The 16,091-nt window shown below is 38.2% G+C and overlaps 1 protein-coding gene across 3 annotated transcripts in view; it reads left to right on the forward strand.

The window, feature by feature from the left end:
• Positions 1-16,091, forward strand: part of sema4ba (sema domain, immunoglobulin domain (Ig), transmembrane domain (TM) and short cytoplasmic domain, (semaphorin) 4Ba) — a 179,321-nt gene that overhangs the window by 36,868 nt on the left and 126,362 nt on the right. The window lies entirely within an intron of this gene.

The following is a 16,091-nucleotide window of genomic DNA, read 5'->3' on the forward strand; positions in this document are numbered from 1 at the left end:
TTATATTGTAGATTGTCACTGAAGGCATCACAGCTATGAATGAACACATGTGGAGTTATGTACTTAACAAAAAAAGGTGAAATAACTGAAAACATGTTTTGCATTCTATTCTATTTGCACACGCTTGGCATTCTCTCGATGAGCTTCAAGCGCACCTGTGAAGTGAAAACCATTCCAGGTGACTACCTCTCGAAGCTCATCGAGAAAATGCCAAGAGTGTGCAAAAAAGCAATCCGAGCAAAGGGTGGCTATTTTGAAGAAACTAGAATATAAAACATGTTTTCAGTTATTTTACCATTTTTTGTTAAGTACATAACTCCACATGTGTTCATTCATAGTTTTGATGCCTTCAGTGACAATCTACAATAGTCATGAAAATAAAGAAAACACATTGAATGAGAAGGTGTGTCCAAACTTTTGGCCCGTACTGTATATGTATATATATATATTTAAATTTGTATCAGTTATTTATACCCATTCCAAGGTGGTTGGGATTTTATCAGCTTGGATTTTTCCTTTTAAACGACGTTTACATTTTTGTAGTTTAACTGTCCAGCAACAGGTTTTGGTATATATTCTGTAGTACAGTGCATTACCTCAAAAAACACTTGGCTCTTTAAGTCATCATCATCATCGGCGGTCACTCGAAACGAGTATGACGATCCTCCTGGTAGGGAGGTATCCCTTTATGGAGGATGCCTGTGCGTGACTTTGTTTAATGTGGGGAGACTGGTGCACAGACAGTCACCACACAATCCTTGGCAAATCCGGGTCAGGGTCCAGTGGCATGGAGTCCAAGACTACTGGAGACCCTTTTCTGCTGCAGCCTTCATCCGCCATCCCAGCCGTTGTGACGCTCCAGGTCTAGGGTTGTTATTTCGTTTGCCACTCTAACAATACACACAGTTTGAATATGGGATTATAAAACAGTGTACTTTAATCAAGTGATTCTTTGGCGTACCCACACCACAGTTAGAGAATCACTGCTATGGTATTTAAAAAAAAAACCCTCCATCCATCCATTTTCTACCGCTTGTCCCTTTTGGGGTCGCGGGGGGTGCTGGAGCCTATCTCAGCTGCATTCAGGCACAAGGCGGGGTACACCCTGGACAAGTCGCCACCTCATCACAGGGCCAACACAGATAGACAGACAACATTCACACTCACATTCACACACTAGGGCCAATTTTAGTGTTACCAATCAACCTATCCCCAGGTGCATGTTTTTGGAGGTGGGAGGAAGCCGGAGTACCCGGAGGGAACCCACGCAGTCACGGGGAGAACATGCAAACTCCACAGACGGATCTTAAAAACCTCACAAAATAAATACTTTCGCATACCTATATACTACATACAGCATACTCGAAAAAATATACTAATATATATATAGTAAATTATGAAATATTTACATTTTTACAGCAATAATTAGGGCTTCTATGATTACATTGATTCGACTTCAATTCATATTCTGTTGCTCAGATTAATAATTTAATGAGGTTAATAAAAAGTGATAAAATCCGGACCGCATTTTTAAATATACGGACATAATTTTCTCCTGCCGACTGCAATAGAGTGCACATCTAAGCGATGGAGTGTGGGTGTCATGTTCTGTATGGCGTTTTTAAAAAAAATCTGCTTTTAATCAATGCACCCATGTTAAAAGTGAAAATTCAATGTTGATAATGTGCATTTATTAGAAAAGGCGAATTCAGGTTATGGCAAGCAGAAAAAGTGTTTATTTAAACTTTTTCCCTAAAATACACATTGAGGTTATGAAACGTGTTTTAGCCAATTACGTAATAATTTGAACAAAAACAATAGCTGCATTCCGAACAATAATAGTCGAGATAATAAAATACAAAAAATATTTCTCCTCATTATGTTAATATTCTTCATAGCAGGATTACACAAACGTTTGTTGGAAATCTACAAATGTATTTTATTATCAAATTTTCACAATAATTCATGATGAAAAAAAAATATTACTACTAATATTTATGTCAAAATAAATACATATAATTAATGACATATAATCTATGTATATACTTATTATTCTTCCAAGTATGTTTTTTTTGTGTGTATCCACAAATTAATGACATTATTAAAGGGGAACTGCACTTTTTTGGAATTATGCCTATCATTCACAATTATTATGAAAGACATGACGGCAGATGTTTTTTTTGTTGTTGTCTATGGGAGCCGCCCTAATCTGCCTATAAAGCCCTTAAAAACATCCAAACGCCTCCATTAAGGTTTTATATACCTGATGTAAGTTATTTATTAATTCATTCATTTCAAAAACACATGAACAACATTCAGGTTTTTTTTAAACAATATCACAGGTTATTGCTCACTGCATACTTCATGAGAGCCAACAAACATAATAAAACATCACTTACTGTATAATGTCTGCTGTTATTAGGATGCCAATTGATAGAATCTTATTATAGTCCTGTTTGGATGAAGACTGACTCATAATATTCGCAAAGAAAAAGTGGGTGGAACCAAGCGTCTTTTTGTGTCGTTCTCACCAATTCCAAGTCTAAATTGGCTGTCAAAGTGTACCAACTTGTCGGAATACGTCCTCATCATTCTACTATAGCAAGGTGAGAGGCATGAGTTATGATCTGGAATAAAGGAAGCGAGAAAGCAGCTGATCAGTCAATCATGTCGACATTGGCATGCAAGCTTGTGATCACAATGCCGCTATGAATAGTTTGTCTGCGTTAGCACTTATAATAACAATATCACTAATACTTGGTTAATATTCAAGTCCCAAAATGTAAATGGAGTATTGTTGGCGCTTTTTGGATGGTTTTTTTAATAGGATTTTGTAGGCGAAATAGAGGACTTTCCTTTGGTTCTGTTGTAGGCAGACATTTATTTACGTTTAGTTAAAATACATTTAAAAAATTACATCCATCGTCATGTCTTTCATAGTGATTGAGTTGAGTTTTTTCTTGCCCTGATGTGGGATCTGATGTCGTTGTGGCTTGTGCAGCCCTTTGAGACACTTGTGATTAAGGGCTATATAAATATAATTTGATTGACTGATTGATTGATTGTGTACGATAGGCACAACATAAAAAATAGTGCAGTTCCCCTTCAAATAAAATAATCTAAAAAAATCATAATTGGGCTAAAGTTTGGACTTCACATCTGAAATCTGTCTGTATTTAAATTGTAATATTACCAAAATATTTCTAAGGCAGCAATAAAGTATAGATTTAGACTTAGACAAACTGTATTGAGCCCCAAAGGAAATTGTTTGATCACAATAGCTCAGCAACAACAAGAACATATAAAACAAAAACTCCCAAAAGCAGGGGAGAAAAAAACAAAAAAGATAAAAAATACCAACTGTAAAAAAGCGGTGGAATATAATAAGAAAACAACAAAATGGTAAGAATATAGAATTATATACATTAAAAGGGTTTGCATAGTTATGATTATGACATGAAAAATCTCATGTATGATGTATGATGGACAGCTGTTTTCCCCTTAGGACAGACCTGGGCAAATTAAGGCCCGGGGGCCACATGCGGCCCGTTGAGCTTTTCAATGTGGCCTGCCGGACATTCCCAAATAATTTTTTTACATCTTTAAGATGGAAAGTGTAGCTGCCATTATGATGTGCAGTCATATTTTCTAATGACCGCAAGTCTTCAACTATACAAAGTATTTCAATGGTTGGAATCTGCGCTTATGGATGATTTACCAGTTACTATGGTAATCTAATTAGTTACTATGGTCAAATAATTAGTTACTATGGTAATCTACGTCACAGCAGCTCAGACAAGGCACCAAGCAGTGTGGATGGGAAGCGTTTCCACAGACGCGGAAGGAGATTTTCACAACAAAGTTCTAAAGCTTAGTGATATATAGAATAGAATAGAAAGTACTTTATTGACCCCTGGGGCAAATTCAGCAAATACCAGATGTATCAGATTGTAGGTGGGTTTATTCTGTTCATATTTGACTGTTTTGTTGCGTTTCACTTGATTGTAAAATATGTCGATCAAAAGGGGGTGTGACGTTCATATTTTGTCAATATTCAGTGTTTTAACGTTTATAGAAACATTTAGAATTCCATTCCGTTTAAGGCGGTCTGTCATAACGTTTTTAGCATTCAATCAGACATTATTGTGAGGTTTTGTATTAGTGTTCCTAAAAATAGATATACCGGCCCCAGACACATTTTTTTCTCTAAATGTGGCCCCCGAGTCAAAATAATTGCCCAGGCTTGCCTTAGGAAGATATAATGTAGTAGGTTTACATAATTACGTTTCTACACAAGCAGAACAATCCAACTGATTTTTTTCAAAAATAAATGTAACCTTATTGTTTTTTTATAAATCAAAAAATACATTCTTCCCTTGTAGTTAGAAGAAATTAGATAGCCCCCCCCCCCCCCCCCCCCGAACTCCCCCCCCCCCCCCCCCCCCTTAGTTCTTAGGATGCTGCATCATTGATTTCACAACACATCCTTGGCAGAGGTGTGCGCTTTCTGTGTGCTTTTGTTAAAATAGAGAAGACTGGGCCTTCCTGACATCTTCTATAGAGAACCGAAGACAGCCTGGCGTTCCTCTCAAAAGGCTGCCGTGCATGAACTTTGCAGATAAGTCTCGCAAACTACCCTCGAATGCTCGGCGAGTCCGCCGGAGCCTTCTTGAGTATTTTGAGAATGGCAGATGACTCCACTAGAGGGTGTTGGGATAACGATGTGACGGAGACTTTTTGTTTGAGTTCCCCGTGGATGGAGCGTTGTTGTCTGCTTGCGGGAGCAAAGCCTGCCTGTGCTGACCCTGGCTGCTGTTTTCCTTTGCTGGTATCCACAAAGAAAACAGCTGGCAGTCGCATTCTGGATGTTGGCGGCCTCCACAATGAGTCGCCTGTGTGACGCTGTCACAAACGCTTTGGCTGGTTGGCGAAGCACGCCGCCTGCTATATCAGTGCTGGAAAATACAGGCTTGGTGGAAACGTATCGCATGGCACAGGTTACTTGAGCAGGGATTCCTGCCTTGAGTCACTTCTTAGATGGAATACTGAGAGGCTCCTTTATAGCACTGCTCTGGATCAAGTCTGCTGAATATGTACTATTAATATTTGCTTGTGCAGTATGTGTGTAGCGCTTAAAGCTGGGATATACCTTGTTGCACACATGTCTACAGGATTGAAAAGGACATAGAAGAACTAAATGGTACGGTGTTTCATCACATCTGCTGCCACCATACCTATGTACAGTGGAACCTAGATTTACAAACCTAAGTGGTTCTTGAACATGGTTCGTAAACCGAAAAGTTCATATAGTGAAGCAGCGTTCCCAATACGAAACAATGTAAACATGAATAACTGGTTCTAGCCTCGACAAAAGTCCCTTTTTTAGTAAAAAAAGAAACGATACACTTTGAAAACACTTAAATGTGTATATATTAAGGGTGTAACGGTACGTGTATTTGTATTGAACCGTTTCGGTACGGGGGTTTCGGTTCGGTTCGGAGGTGTACCGAACGAGTTTCCACACGGACATATTAAGTAGCGTACCGCACGTTGTGTAAACAATGCACACCGAGCCACAACACACGGCATGCTAGCACCGACCGGACTACGACAACATGTAAATGCCAGAGCTAGAAGACCCTCCTGCCTCGTTAAGATCTCCCGTTTGGGAACACTTTGGCTTCGCGGTGCGATACAACAATGGAGGACGGAGGTTTGCCGACATTGTTCAGCAGCAGTAGGGTATGCTTCTGCCAACACGTCAAACATGCCATTGCTAACCCATTTGAAGCGTCACCACCCCCAAGTGAACATCGCTTCAACGAAGATAAAGACGAGCGTGGTGCAAACACTGCATCAAGCAGCCTCTCCTCGGCGAGTCAGGCAGGGCTAAAGCAATAACAAATGCCGTTGGTGTTTTTATAGCAGCAGATTTAAGACCATATTGCATTAAAAACTAGATTTTGACCCACTAGGACATTGTAATTGCCAGCAGGTCTGCTCTTTCTGCAGACAATGTGGATAAAGTGATTTTTCTGGCAAAAAACATGAACATTGAGTGAAAGTCACCAGGGTTAAAGGCTGGGGGGGGGGAAGAAAAGTTAATCTGAGGCTGAGTTGACTTGAAACTGAAACTTAATGTTGCACTTTTTATATGTAGAAAAAAAGTTTTGTCATTGTTTTTAATCTGAGCAACAACTTGAGGCAGTTTAATGTTGATTAACGTGGACCCTGACTTAAACAAGTTGAAAAACTTATTCGGGTGTTACCATTTAGTGGTCAATTGTACGGAATATGTACTGTACTGTGCAATCTACTAATACAAGTCTCAATCAATAAGTAAAAAAAAAAATTATATGTAGAAAGGTTTTGTTAAGAAACCATTCTGAGCCTGATCTTATTTAGTTTTTATTTTATATATGTTGACCACATTAACCCTGGCAATGGACCCTGTGTGTATATGTATGTTATTGTTATGCTTAGCGTTCATGACTGCCTGCTGTTGCACTGATAGCCTAGTGGTGGCTCACAACCCATCACACACAGAGCTATTTCTATTTTTGGGAAGAATTATTATAGTGTTCCCAATGTTAAAAGGATAAAGCCATTGTTTACAAATTTGGTAAATAAATCACCAAAAATGTATATTTTGTTGTTTTCTTACTGTACCGAAAATGAACCGAACCGTGACCTCTAAACCGAGGTACGTACCGAACCGCAATTTTTGTGTACCGTTACACCCTTAGTATGTATATATATATATATATATATATATATATATATATATATATATATATATATATATATATATATATATATATATATATATATATATATATATATATATATATATATGTATGTATGGATGTGTATGTATGTATATTTATGTATGTATATTTATATATATATATATATATATATATATATATATATATATATATATATATATATATATATATGTATATATATATGTATATATATATGTATATGTATATATATATATATATATATATATATATATATATATATATATATATATATATATATATATATATATGTATATATATGTATTTATGTATATATATATGTATTTATGTATATATATATATACACTACCGTTCAAAAGTTTGGGGTCACATTGAAATGTCCTTATTTTTGAAGGAAAAGCACTGTACTTTTCAATGAAGATAACTTTAAACTAGTCTTAACTTTAAAGAAATACACTCTATACATTGCTAATGTGGTAAATGACTATTCTAGCTGCAAATGTCTGGTTTTTGGTGCAATATCTACATAGGTGTATAGAGGCCCATTTCCAGCAACTATCACTCCAGTGTTCTAATGGTACAATGTGTTTGCTCATTGGCTCAGAAGGCTAATTGATTATTAGAAAACCCTTGTGCAATCATGTTCACACATCTGAAAACAGTTTAGCTCGTTACAGAAGCTACAAAACTGACCTTCCTTTGAGCAGATTGAGTTTCTGGAGCATCACATTTGTGGGGTCAATTAAACGCTCAAAATGGCCAGAAAAAGAGAACTTTCATCTGAAACTCGACAGTCTATTCTTGTTCTTAGAAATGAAGGCTTATATATATGTACAGTATATATATTTATGTATATATGTGTGGGTTAATTAAGTTTCTAAATCGAGGTTCCACAGGACTGTATATAAAAAAAAACATAACAAGAGGGTGATGGATCAACTTTCTATTTAATAACAAAGCCAAAACAACAAAGAACTGAATTGTCCTTCTTCCTATGCAACACAACACACACACACACATACACACCCACACACACACACACACACACTGACACACACTGTCAATATGTCACTAGCCCGGTGGTGCACTTAGTTTGAAATCACAAAAGTACTTAGAGCTAAGTCGCAACAATGATTAAGAATAAAAAAATAAACAACTTCACCTTGTTGGTAATCTTTTTTGCCTGCAGCGGGGGGAAGAGGGAGGCATTGTCGACAATGCTGTGGGTACTTCCTGAAAGTTTCCAGGCACACATCGCTTGTCCATTGCTTTCTTTGAGCGTGCAAAACTACAAAAATGCTGTAAGAAGCACTTAAAAAGCACTCAAAATTGCAATTAGAGCAGCAGCTAACGGCAGCACTGCTCTACGAACTGCTCCGTTGATACTGGCTTCTTTGGCTGACTTCCAAATGTGTTAATGCAACCTAAACTAAGATGCACGTTGCAATCCCTCAGCTGATGTGTAATAAGTACAGTGCTTACAGTATAAACACTTTGTAGGACTCAACAAAAGACACGACTGGCAATCTTACCTTAATGGCAAAGACTACTTCCTGGCTAGGGAAACACTCCTAAGACAAACTGAAATGAATGCATACTTGCAAATGAGACTCAGACGTTTGATCACATTTATCATTATCATCCCAGGGTTAGATGTTAAATAGATCTTATAAATGTTGTTTATTACGAAACTTATCACCACATAAACATGTGTCATATGAGAAAGCCTGAATAGTACCTGACTACACTTGTATGTCTTCTGTGACTCATGTTGAAATGCCACAGTTTGACCCTGGAACAGATGATTTCAGATCACTCTTGGCCTTTTTAGCCTCGATTCAACCACAACTCAAGTGTACATATTGTTCTACTTGTTACTACAGTCTTAAAGGCCTACCGAAATGAAATGTTGTTATTTAAACGGGGATAGTAGATCCATTCTATGTGTCATACTTGATCATTTTGCGATATTGCCATATTTTTGCTGAAAGGATTTAGTAGAGAATATCGACGATAAAGTTCGCAACTTTTGGTCACTGATAAAAAAAGCCTTGCTTGTACCGGAAGTAGCGTGACGCCGCAGGTTGAAGGGCTCCTCACATTTCCCCATTGTTTACACCAGCAGCAAGAGCGATACGGACAGAGAAAGTGACGATTACCCCATTAATTTGAGCGAGGATGAAAGATTTGTGGATGAGGAACGTGAGAGTGAAGGACTATCAACAACAATACTACTATCAGGAGACACCGAACCAAACACTGGACCTTTAACCATACGGTTAATGCTGTCCAACCTGGCGAAGCCTAGCAATGCTGTTGCTAACGACGCCATTGAAGCTAACTTAGCTACGGGACCTCGACAGAGCTATGCTAAAAACATTAGGTATCCACCTACGCCAGCCCTCATCTGCTCATCAACATCCGTGCTCACCTTCGTTCCAGCAATCGACGGCGCAGCGAAGGACTTCACCCGATCATCGATGCGGTCGGCGACTAGCATTGGATAGTGCGTCTGCTATCCAAGTCAAAGTCCTCCTGGTTGTGTTGCTGCAGCCATCCGCTAATACACCGATCCCACCTACAGCTTTCTTCTTTGCAGTCTCCCTTGTTCATTAAACAAATTGCAAAAGATTCACCAACACAGATGTCCAGAATACTGTGGAATTTTGCGATGAAAACAGAGCTGTTTGTATTGGGATACAATGTGTCCGAATACTTCCGCTTCAACCATCGACGTCACGCGCAAACGTCATCATACCTAAACGTTTTCAACCGGAAGTTTCCTGGGAAATTTAAAATTGCACTTTATAAGTTAACCCGGCCGTATTGGCATGTGTTGCAATGTTAAGATGTCTTCATTGATATATAAACTATCAGACTGCGTGGTCGGTAGTAGTGGGTTTCAGTAGGCCTTTAAATAGATCTTATAAATGTTGTTTATTACCAAACTTATCACCACATAGACATGTGTCATAACAAAGCCTTAATAGTACCTGACTACACTTGTATGTCTTCTGTGACTCATGTTGAAATGCCACAGTTTGACCCTGGAACAGATGATTTCAGATAACTCTTGGCCTTTTTAGCCTCGATTCAACCACAACTGAGGTGTACATATTGTTCTACTTGTTACTACAGTCTTAAGAACGGGAAATCGGACGATGTTGCCCGTGGAAACCAAAAAAGACAGCATCGCCACCATTACACTCACTTGTCACATGAAAGTTATTGCCATGGCAACACGAGTTAGCGCTTGCGCTTTAAGACTCGCATCAACCGGTGTTTAGTTTTGTCTGCAGCAATTTGCGTCAAACTATTCAAATAACCACAAAAAGAGCAACTCGTCGTCTCATTTGCCCGCCTTATGTCACATGAGTCTTTCACGAAAAAGCGATGTCTGAGGAAAGGGTTAATTTTCCGCGGCTGAGCTGCGGAGTGGCCAGCCACTTGTAACCTAAAGGTTAAAGACGGGCCTTCAGGGAGTCCTATTACTGTGTACTCTCTGATGGGAACTCTGCAAACATGCATTCTGGGAGCACAGCGGGCTGCTGTGTTTATTCCCAGTCCTGCCCTCTGCCATGATGTGGGAAACGGCCGTGGATGTGGAACCGAGCCAAGTTGCTGAGATATCTCTCATGGCGCAGTGACTCCTCCAAACAAGCTATTTGTTTTATTGGTGTGTTTGCACGTGTGCATCTAAGGGTGTGTTTGCAAAAAACCCTTTTTTACTCCCCACACCTGTCCCACTTGTTGCACGTTTAATAATAAAGGTCTATTTGCGAGCGCCTTCACTGACACTTGACCCCACTGAGGGGTCGTGGTATAATGTGTCGCATACAGCACCGCCTTGTCGTTAGCGGTTGAGCTTGTTGTTGTGCGCTCCTTGTCACAAGTGCAAGAGCAGGTCTTGATTAACGGCTTCAGCCTACGGGCGGGCTTCGTTTAGCAGCCCACACCCTCTTCTGCGGCTGGGATGTGATATCATGGAGCATTCCGGGATGCGCCGCTTTACTATGCTAATGGGGCTAATTCGCTCTCTGGTCACTGTTATCTAATAGCCTCTCTGCAAACAAGACATGCCTCGAGATAGAGTGACACCGTTCTGTAGGCAAGGTTGTAATTTGGCCTCATTTGTCTGAGAATCCTGCGTGTGACTGAGGCATTAAGGAGTGGGACTATCGAGGACTAGCTGCAGTTTGCTCAGATAACCACCAGGTAGCATATATGAGCAGATAATACTTTGTCATATCTTCCTCCTTCGAACTTATCAGGTCTCATCAGGTTGTTAGTGCATTCGAAATTTGAAAAATACTGCAAATTATTCGAAGGGGTCTTATTATGATTTTTTTTTTATACATTTAAAACACTTCCTTGTGGTCTACATAACATGTAATGGTGGTTCTTTGGTAAACATTTTCATAGATTTTTTTTTTTTACGCTTTCTGACTCTCTTTGACCGTTTTGTGGCCGGTTTTATTTACGTGTCTCCACTTCGACTGCGTTTCCCCCTCCTTCTCGTCATCTGTGTTGTAGCTTCCATACTGAATTTACTGACAGATTAATTTAGAACTAAACGCTACTTTGTTTTAAAAATGGCAACAGCGGAGGATGCATGTGCATGTATGAGCCAGTCTGCCCCACAACAAGAGGATAGAGAAAAAGAAGGAACTTATTGACGACAGCTTTTGGACTACAAAGCACTTTGGGTGAATTTCTACCAAATATGGAGATATCTGCTGGAGTCACAATCGGGGAAAATTCCAAACGTTTTGTTTAAAGGAAGTATGAAGGAAGGCAATATTTTTTTATATAAATATCTCGGCCATGCCTCCATGGTTTGAGTTCAAATTTTTGGGACTTATGCAGATCCCAATTAAACAAGGTAAGGAAAGTTGGTTTTGCATAATAGGTCTCATTTAATACAGTGAACCATCTAAGATCAAAATATGACCTCGCCAGACCTGCGATTTGTCTGAATTCTAAAACAAATGATGAAAGATTTTGATCCGTTTAATTAAAATTTTCACATTACTTAATCATGACTAATTGTCTGACATATGCTAATTTTAACTGTATTGTACTGACACAAATATAAATGACAGGGGGACGCAATACTGTACATTTAATAGAGACGCATAAAAGGGTTCCAAAAAAAAATCGGATTCATATTCAAATTGCCATTTTTATATATTCAGATTCTAAATTGATTTTAAATCGATTTTTTTTTTTTTTTAAAGAATCCATTTTTCAATTAAAAAACATTAAACAGATATTTTTTTACATTATTATTGTTATTATTATCATTATTATTATTATTGATACTGTTGTTTTTATTAATTGTTGTTTCCCCTATTTTTAGCATTGGATTTATTAGGGACCGAATGTCCCTTTGGGACAGAGGACCCTATTGTAATTGTAAGGTTTTATTAGGTATTGTATTTGTATGTCTTCTCAATTGCTTTGTACATGTCTGTTTTAAAAGTATTTTAAAGCTGGGATTGGGTTAGAGTTGGTCTATTTTCTTTTATTAGATTGAATAACATTCTGTGATTTTTGTAAATAAAATGTGAAAGACACATTTTTATAAAGAGGTTTTTTAGGTCAACACTGCGCGTAGATGTTGTACGTCAGCAGCTCAGAGGAGCTTTTGTAACTTGTACCCTGTTTTGAAAAGGCTTTATTACAATTTATGGTAACACTTTAGTATGGGGAACATATTCATCATTAATTAGTTGCTTATGAAAGTAACAAAGACTTAATTTAGAGTTATTTGGACACTAGGGGAACATATAAGGGTTAGGGTTAGGGTTAAAGTTACTAATAAGCAATAATTATGAGGTTATTGAGGGAAGACTCTTAGTTAATGGTTTACTGGTTGTATAATAAGGCCATTAATAAGTACTTAATAATTACTAATTAAGAGCCAATATGTTACTAATTTGCATGTTAATATGCAACTAATTAATGGTGAATATGTGTTCCCCATACTACAGTGTTACCAAATTGATATATCAAATAATACAATTGTGATTAATCAAAATTGCGGAATAATCACCCCAAGAATCGGAATTGAATCAAATCATGAGGTGCCCAAATATTCCCAACCTGTACACATTACATATATTTTTCAAGCTGACACCAATAACTTATTTATATCTCCTATTATTTAAACTGAAATGTAATTGTAGTTTGTGCACTAATTTTTTGGAGCGGTTGGCTTTGGAACAGCTTTTAGCAGAGCAGGTGTCTTCGTAGGCTTTAAAAACACTGTCATAGCGATGCTGGCATTTTAGCTGGCTGATAAGGTTTGATGTGTTGAAAAGCAAATGTTTTTTTCCTTCCTCCCAAAGAGTTTTGCCACGGTGGCGCCTCACCCCAGAATGCAGGGTCAGAAGGTGGCTTGCAGGCCGAAGAATGTAATTATTTTCGTAGAGAGCAAAACAACGAGAAAAACAAAAGGCTAGTGCCGCAGAGTACACTGACAAAAAGGCAATAAATCAACAGGTGAACCCAAATAAACTTTATTAGAAATAGAAAAGAGGTGCGCTGGTAGGAATCGAAACAGAAAGCAAAACGAGGATTCCAACAGGAAGTAAAACCAAAATAAGAACACCGGGACAGGAAATGATACAAAACACAGGAAAATAACAAATTCAAAATACCACGGAAAAGTTTTCCTCTGAAACAGGGAAGAAGTCCCACACCATCGACGCCATTTTTGTTTACATTGAGCTCGGGGGAAGTTCACGGCGGCTCAGGTAGGAGAAAAGGAGCGCTTCATTTGCTCACCCTAACCTACACACTGCACAGGACAGGTAATCCTGCCTCCTTCGAACGTTTTATTTTATTCTTTCGGTTCTGGTTAATGTAATTGGATTTAACGACCTGACCTCATAATTCCTCATATTGGCCCGATAATTATTCGTCCGATATTTCTCGTCCACCCTATACCGCATGTTTAGTAACAACTTATATGATTACGTTTAAGAGACCGTTCAAACAACAAGTGTTCACAAAGTACAAAGAAGAAGAATTATGATAAACATCTTGAACCTCTTTGGGGAAAAAAATGAGATAATGATTATTTTTGTGTTTAATATTTGTTTACTTACTTTTAATATATTTATTTATTTTTTATCCATTCGCTGAACAAAGAAACAGGATAAAACTGCTATAGTATGAAAAGGGGTAGGATTAAATAGGTTCTGCGTCTTCCTACTCTTTTTCAGACATGCTGTAATGAAACAACTGGAAATGTGTGATGCATTACATTGTAATTGTATTGTTAGCATGTTTTTAAAAAAAATGAAACTGAATTTAAAATGAAATGAAAATGCACATCAAGCTAAAGCATACACATTAAAAACATTGAAGTTGCGGACTTAAAATGTTGTTTTCCCTTGTATTTTTCCATTTCTTTTTTTGGATGGTTGGCAGCAGGTTTACTTTGCACTAATGGCAGGTGTGTGGAATTAGTAACCCACACCATTTAAGTTGAGCTGTGTTTGCTAATCGCTGGATTGTTGTATGTGTGTTTTCTTTGCTATTATCAACAAAGTAAAAAATCATAATTGAGGTGTTATTTCGTACCTGATGGTTTCAACTTTAAGTTTTGTTGCACTTAGGAGCCATGACTTAGAGCTTCCCCTGTGTATAAATAATACAAACTAACGGTGGTGGTCACATGTTTCTCTTTCAAACTTCACGCTTGGGGATAAATATATATATATATACATATATATATATATATTAATTATGCATGAGGATGGATCTCATTATTACATGGATCCATAAACATTGCACAGCGGCAGAATGTGGGTGCAGCTGTTAGCACCCTCTCAAGCACTCGCTATGCACACACCTCACATTGCCATCTAAAAAGTTGTGCTCCCTAGGACATTTTGCCACCAAAATAGATTATGCTGTACTCTACATTAAAATGCATTTGGAATAACATAAATGCTGAATCAGGCTTTTTTCTGCATTATTTTCCATCATACATAATAACAGCACACTGTGTGATGCAGGGCAGACTACACTACTGCAAACTACAAGAACAATGATCATATTGATCAAGACAATTACTTTATAGGATCTTTGGAGCTTATTTTTACTTATATCAAGTTTAAGTACGGCTTGCAACATCTGCTTATAAGACTTTATTTTTTTTAAAATCAATGTTTCTCAAGTTCAGAGAGCTTCCAGTTCAAAACAAGCCTGAGGTTGTTTTGCAGCGCAAGTAGACATTTCAGGTGTGAAGTGAACTTAAAGCAAAGCATCACCTTGCTGAAAGGGATTTCACACTTTAAACAACACATCCCAAGTCTGTCAATAGTAAGTATTCTATTAATTTCATAGATACTGCTTCTATTTTGAGTTCATTTAGTAATTGGAGACAATGTGATTTAAAGGCCTACATAAATTAATTTTTTTTATTTAAACGGGGATAGCAGATCCATTCTATGTGTCATACTTGATCATTTCGCGATATTGCCATATTTTTGCTGAAAGGATTTAGTAGAGAACATCGACGATAAAGTTCGCAACTTTTGGTCGCTGATAAAAAAAGCCTTGCCTGTACCGGAATTAGCGTGACGTCGCAGGTTGAAGGGCTCCTCACATTTCCACATTCTTTACACCAGCAGTGAGAGCGATTCGGACCGAGAAAGCGACGATTACCCCATTAATTTGAGCAAGGATTAAAGATTTGTGGATTAGGAACGTAAGAGTGAAGGACTAGAGTGCAGTGCAGGACGTATCTTTTTTCGCTCTGACTGTAACTTAGGTAAAAGGGCTCATTGGATTCCACAGTTTCTCCTTTTTCTATTGTGAATCACGGATTTGTATTTTAAACCACCTCGGATACTATATCATCTTGAAAATGAGAGTCGAGAACGCGAAATGGACATTCACAGTGACTTTTATCTCCACGACAATACATCGGTGAAGCACTTTAGCTACGGAGCTAACGTGATAGCATCGTGCTTAAATGCAGATAGAAACAAAAGAAATAAGCCCCTGACTGGAAGGATAGACAGAAGATCAACAATACTACTATCAGGAGACACAGAACCAAACACTGGACCTGTAACTACACGGTTAATACTGTGCCGCCTGTCGAAGCCTAGCAATGCTGTTGCTAACAACGCCATTGAAGCTAACTTAGCTACGGGACCTCGTCAGAGCTATGATAAAAACATTAGCGCTCCACCTACGCCAGCCCTCATCTGCTCATCAACACCCGTGCTCACCTGCGTTCCAGCAATCGACGGCGCGACGAAGGACTTCACCCGATCATCGATGCGGTCGGCGGCTAGCGTCGGA

The sequence above is a fragment of the Entelurus aequoreus genome, linkage group LG03, assembly GCF_033978785.1.
Source record: "Entelurus aequoreus isolate RoL-2023_Sb linkage group LG03, RoL_Eaeq_v1.1, whole genome shotgun sequence".
Taxonomy (NCBI): domain Eukaryota; kingdom Metazoa; phylum Chordata; class Actinopteri; order Syngnathiformes; family Syngnathidae; genus Entelurus; species Entelurus aequoreus.